Below are 6,250 nucleotides of genomic sequence, written 5' to 3' on the forward strand. Positions count from 1 at the left end.
ACTAAGATTGCCTGCAGAATTATGAGCTTTTGTCTGTATTAAATGTCTGCTCTGTACAAGTGCTATGCTTGGTTTGCCACAGGTTTTACTATTACCATTTTTTTTTGGTAGAATGTCAATCTCATTCATTGCCGAGGATGTCTATTGAACAGAGAGCTATTTAATATATGGTTTATCTTCAGTATGTACTCCATGTTTTATTAACTGTACCATGTGTAATTTCTGCTCAGGTAACAGAATAGTTTCTTCTTGTCTTGCTTGCTTGAAGCCTTCATCCACCTTTGCCAATTGAAACTCACCAAAACCCAGGTGTGATCAGCTCAACCAGATTTCCATGAAAACCATGAAAGAAATGAAGGAAAAAGAACTGGAGGTGCAGAGATTGTATTGTTCCATCAGATGGCTCTTGTTCCATCATACCACATGGAGGTGACACATATACTAAGGTGATACCAAGTGCAGAATTTATATGTAGCCATGGAGACACGTGATGTTTAAAAAAATCCTATCAGACTTCCATCTGGATTCTTTAAGTAGACAAATAATGCAGAAATGTTTGCTTTGCATGTGTAATTTATTCATCTTCAAAATGCATGTTGGGAAACATAAGAAAATATTCTCCATTTGCATATGAGCAAGAAGTGCAGAGGAAACTGCACCTCAAAATTTCAATCTTTGGAACACAGAGACATATTTTTCAAAGCCTTTAGAATGTTTAAATTATTTTCTGTATGTTTCCCATGGTTTTAATTACAAAAGTAAATGATCAACATTTCTGCAAACCAAAACCCAGGTTCTCAAGATGGGTACTCGGAAAATAAGAAATTAGGAGAGCTGTTTATGCAAAGTTTGATACCAGTGACAGAGAAATTTTTTAACAAAATCAGTGATGGAATTCAGTTCTTCAGGCAGAATTAAACTGCATTAAACATGTATTTTTTACATGCATTTCCATGTTTTTGTTGTTTTTATTTTATTTTATTTTATTTTATTTTATTTTATTTTATTTTATTTTATTTTATTTTTTGGTACAAATATGCCATGTTTTGGTACAAATGTGGCTGGGGACACCTATAGTTATGTAATGTATCCACATTGCTTCACCTGCAGAGTACTGTTCTCTGCACCACATAGGACTTCGAGCTTTCAGTTCACGTTATGCCTTTTCCTGCAAAGTTAAAAATCATGCTACTATTAGAAACCTTCTAATTATATTTAAATTAATGGTACTTAGAACTTCAGAAGTAAGATTAAGCTGAAGATCAAATTCAAGAGAAGTGAAACAATTTGACTGCAGTTTAGCTGGAAACATGGAATGTATTGATCTGTCTCTATCTGCATTGACCTGCACAATTATAATTCTGTTTTGAGACACCTGGAAAGTTGATTCAAATACTGGAGATTGTATTCACAGAAAAGATGTAAACTTTATATAGAGCATGTTTAAAAAAGAAACATAGCAGAGAACGCTGTGTTGGTTCTGGGGCTGGAAGCTTACACTTCTCTCTCTGCAAAATTAGTGTCTGACTTAATAAGTACTATTTACATTCAGGGCTAGGCATTAGCAGGACCGCATTACTTTCAAGACTTACGTTGTGGCTTTGTACCATGCTGAACTAAAACGTGTGGATGTAGAAGTCTGACCACGATTAGCTTGATGAGTCTGTATTTGGTCCTTGCATAGTATAGATGAATACTAAATTGCCTAAATGTCCTTTTGTGTTTCATTTGTACTTACAATATCTCCATCCAGCTCTTAAAAATCTAGATGCATCTTAAATTCTGCTGTCAGTTTTTCTTCAGTGCCAGTTTATGGCATGCTCATAATGAACCAAATCCAAATAAGCAGCTCAATTCCTACTTCCCAGATGTGTCCTGGAATGAAGGAGATCATGCTTTATACTCTCTCCCACAACATCTGATTCAGTACATGTTCTCTTAGGAGAAAGAAGACAGCCAGCAAAAGGAGGGAAAACAAACTGAACAGTGATTTGAGCCAGAACTCCTACATCCCCGAGGAACCCTCTAGCTAACAGTAAAGCCTTCCCTCTGAGGCACTGTGATGTTCACAAATGAGTTATTCAAAAGTTGAGAGATGTTAAAATTGCTTGATTTTTGCTCAGTTTGCTATGTAAATGCAATGTGTTGCTTTTTCTGTCTGGACAGCTGGGAGGAAGGCATCAGAGCAGAGGAAGATCTGGCTCTCTAAACAAGTAGTGTGGTCCAGGGTAGCAATGAAACAGAACCAAGGACCTAGCTTCCATGCAATCTGCATTATGGGGAGTTGCTTTGGATGATCTCAAGTCTGGTTCTGTGCATTGAATGCCATTTGGTATTTGGAGTACATTAGGTGCAGTCCTGGAGCACTTCTTGATTAATCCCGAAGATTCACCCCGAAGATTCATCCTGAAGTTCAGGTGCTCTGAGACAGCTATTTTATGCACTCCTGTCCTGAATTAAAAAACAATGGAGGTACTTTCTTCAAATCCTGGAATGCAGAACAGTGCTGTGAAGGAGAAAACCAGGAGAAAAAGAACTGCTAGAGCAAGTACGTCTTTGAGGACCCTGAGAGGATCAAGGGGCCAACAAGCAGCAGGGAGCAGAAGCAGAGTTCAAATTCCAAGGGCACAGAAAGACACCTTTATAGGAACACAGAAGAGTATGCATTCTTGATGCAAGAAGCCATTGGGAGTTGCTGAAATGGAAAGAAGGACTGATGGAAAAGATAACCGCTATGTTGAGATCTAGTGGACAGATGGTAGACTTGTATTCATGCTGTTTATTTAAGTGTCTCTCTGCCACCAGATATACATTTTAACTACTGTCAGAGCTATCTCTGTCTAGTTTGTTACTTCTGTGTTAGAAGAGAAATTAATTTTGTAAATGGGAAGTCTGGTATGCCTTTTTGTGTTTTCAACAAACACTAGTGAGCCCATGGGTTAGGGTTTCTGGGTCTCAGTCATTTTAAAGAAGTAGTTTCAAGACATGTATTCAGTCTGCTGTCATTTTCTTTTGCTTATGCTGCTTCTTATCCCTCTGATTTCAGTGAAAGAACTAGCAGGAACAAGATGGATTTTGTGGACTATTTTTCTGTGTCATTTTTCACATATGATTTCACCCACAGGCTTTCTACCAGAAAAAAAGGAAGTTCAGTCTGGGCCTCAGTTTTTATCCCATCTCCACTGGAACAAAATTTGCTGACAACAAGTAACATCCTGTTTGAATGAGGGAGACTGAAAACTGATGTCAGATTTATTTTTAAGTTTTAAACAAACATTTTAATCTGCTTTCCTTCTTTTTAATTTTAACAGTGATTTTATTCAGATTGTATTCAATTTATCATTCCTGACATTTCTTCCTGAAAACTCCCTCATCTTTTGAAAATACTAGAGAAACACTTTTGTCTTTTTAATTATGAGAGATATATTCCATCTCCCCCCTCCCTTTTTTTTTTTTTTTTTTCCAGAAAGCACAGTCATATGGGAACGGATTGCTGTTCACTGGAAGGATGTGTTCACTCAGAATTAATATAGCTTTATTTAATTTACGACATCACATAACATGATAAATTATGAGTTAAAAATATCATTATTTGGTGTGAAAATGCTTGTCATCCATTTTGATAGCAAATTTATCCTGAAGCTTTTGGAAAAAAAAAATCTTCAATGAGCACACAACAACATTATTAGTAGCAGAAGCTCAGAAAGGTCCCAAACAAGGGGCAATCCTACATTGTGCACTGCTCTGCTTTGTCTCGCTGTGGTGATTTACTAGATTTTCATATATAATATATTGTATTCAAAGTTAAATGGAATAAACTGACACACAAATAATAGCACTTCTGTAATTAGCAGGATGTAAATATGACATGTGCATCTTGCATTGGTCCTAGCAAGGAATGATATAAGGATCTATTTACCAGTACTTTATCAAGAAGCTCATTTATAAATGACTAGTCTGCATATCTGCACCAGAATGCAATTTTAAATGTTTGAAATTAAATTTTATAATTTGCTATTGTGCATCTGTTTGCTTCCAAATGCAGACAGACATGGAAAAATATCCTGCATAAACCTAAAATCATTTACAGTTTCTTTGTAGGCGTTGTTGCAAATACAGTAACAAATATTTCAGCCATTTTGGTCAAAATCTTGATTTCACTGTTACTATTCAATACTCAAAGTACAGTTGAGCAGTAGGCAGTTGGGCTGTAGGCAGTTTTCTGAAGGGAAGTGTGAAGCACCTTCCTTCAGATGTTACTGACCATTTATAATCGCCAGGCTGGCTGTGCTCCTATCACGGCTCTGAAGGCACTAACATGCCTTAATGCCCTGACCAACCTCTCACCTGGAGCCTCCACCTACACCCTCTGCTCATGGACCCAGGTGCTCCATTTCAGTTTGGGTTGGTTGGGACCTTCAGTCATAATAGGGCAGCCAAATGGAAGCTTCTGTCACAGAATCACAGAATCGTCTAGGTTTGAAGAGACCTCTAAGATCACCTAGACCAACCTCTGACCTAACACTAACAAGTCCTTCACTAAACCATATCACTAAGCTCAACATCTAAACGTCTTTTAAAGACTTCCAGGGATGGTGACTCAACCACTTCCCTGGGCAGCCCATTCCAATGCCTAACAACCCTTTCGGTAAAGAACTTTTTCCTAATATCCAACCTAAACCTCCCCTGGCGCAACTTTAGCCCATTCCCCCTTGTCCTGTCACCAGGCACGTGGGAGAACAGACCAACCCCTACCTTGCTACAGCCTCCTTTAATGTACCTACAGAGAGCGATAAGGTCGCCCCTGAGCCTCCTCTTCTCCAGGCTGAACAATGCCAGCTCCCTCAGCCGCTCCTCATAAGACTTGTTCTCCAGACCCCTCACCAGCCTCGTCGCCCTTCTCTGGACTCTCTTGAGCACCTCCATGTCCTTCTTGTAGCGAGGGGCCCAAAACTGAACACAGTACTCGAGGTGCGGCCTCACCAGAGCCGAGTACAGGGGGACAATCACTTCCCTAGACCTGCTGGCCACACTGCTTCTTATACAGGCCAGGGTGCTGTTGGCCTTCTTGGCCACCTGAGCACACTGCTGGCTCATATTCAGCCGACTATCAACCAATACTCCCAGGTCCTTCTCTGCCAGGCAGCTTTCTAACCACTCATCTCCCAGCCTGTAGTGCTACTTGGGGTTGTTATGCCCCAGGTGCAGGACCCGGCACTTGGCCTTGTTGAACTTCATACAGTTGACCTCAGCCCATTGGTCCAGCCTATCCAGATCCTCCTGCAGAGCCTTCCTGCCCTCGAGCAGATCGACACATGCACCTAACTTGGTGTCGTCTGCAAACTTACTGAGGGTGCATTCAATCCCCTCATCCAGATCATTGATAAAGATATTGAAGAGGACTGGCCCCAGTACTGAGCCCTGGGGGACTGCACTAGTGACTGGCCTCCAACTGAATTTGACTCCATTCACCACAACTCTTTGGGCCCGGCTATCCAGCCAGTTTTTAACCCAATGAAGCGTACGCCAGTCCAAGCCATGAGTAGCCAGTTTTTTGAGGAGAATGTTGTGGGAAACGGTGTCAAAAGCCTTACTGAAATCAAGGTAGACCACATCCACGGCCTTTTCCTCATCCACTAAGCGTGTCACTTTGTCATAGAAGGAGATCAGGTTCGTCAAGCAGGACCCGCCTTTCATAAACCCATGCTGACTGGGCCTGATCGCCTGGTTGCCCTGCAAGTGCCGCGTGATGACACTCAAGATAATCTGCTCCATGAGCTTCTCTGGCACTGAGGTCAAACTAACAGGCCTATAGTTCCCTGGGTCTACCCTCCGTCTCTTCTTGTAGATGGGCGTCACATTTGCTAGCTGCCAGTCGACTGGGACCTCCCCTGATAGCCAGGACTGCCGATAAATGATGGAAAGCGGCTTGGCCAGCTCCTCCGCCAGTTCTCTCAGTATCCTCGGGTGGATCCCATCCGGCCCCATCGACTTGCGTACATCCAAGTGCTGTAGCAGGTCGCCAACCATTTCCTCGTGGATTATGAGGGCAACATTCTGCTCCCCATCCCCTTCCACCAGCTCAGGGTACTGGGTATCCAGAGAACAACTGGTTTTGCCACTAAAGACTGAGGCAAAGAAGGCATTAAGCACCTCAGCCTTTTCCTCATCTCTTGTAACTAAGTTTCCCCCCGCATCCAGTAAAGGATGGAGATTCTCCTTAGTCCTCCTTTTTGTGTTGATGTATTTA

The 6,250-nt window shown here is 41.4% G+C and overlaps 1 long non-coding RNA gene across 1 annotated transcript; it reads right to left on the reverse strand.

Moving 5' to 3' along the window:
* Positions 1-628: 628 nt before the first annotated feature.
* Positions 629-4,996, reverse strand: LOC106037623 (uncharacterized). The gene is made up of 3 exons (XR_001208140.3): positions 4,348-4,996; positions 1,739-1,875; positions 629-1,168 (listed from the first exon to the last, which is right to left on the reverse strand). It is a non-coding gene; the product is annotated as an uncharacterized lncRNA (long non-coding RNA).
* Positions 4,997-6,250: the final 1,254 nt, after the last annotated feature.

Source organism: Anser cygnoides, chromosome 2, assembly GCF_040182565.1.
Source record: "Anser cygnoides isolate HZ-2024a breed goose chromosome 2, Taihu_goose_T2T_genome, whole genome shotgun sequence".
Classification (NCBI taxonomy): domain Eukaryota; kingdom Metazoa; phylum Chordata; class Aves; order Anseriformes; family Anatidae; genus Anser; species Anser cygnoides.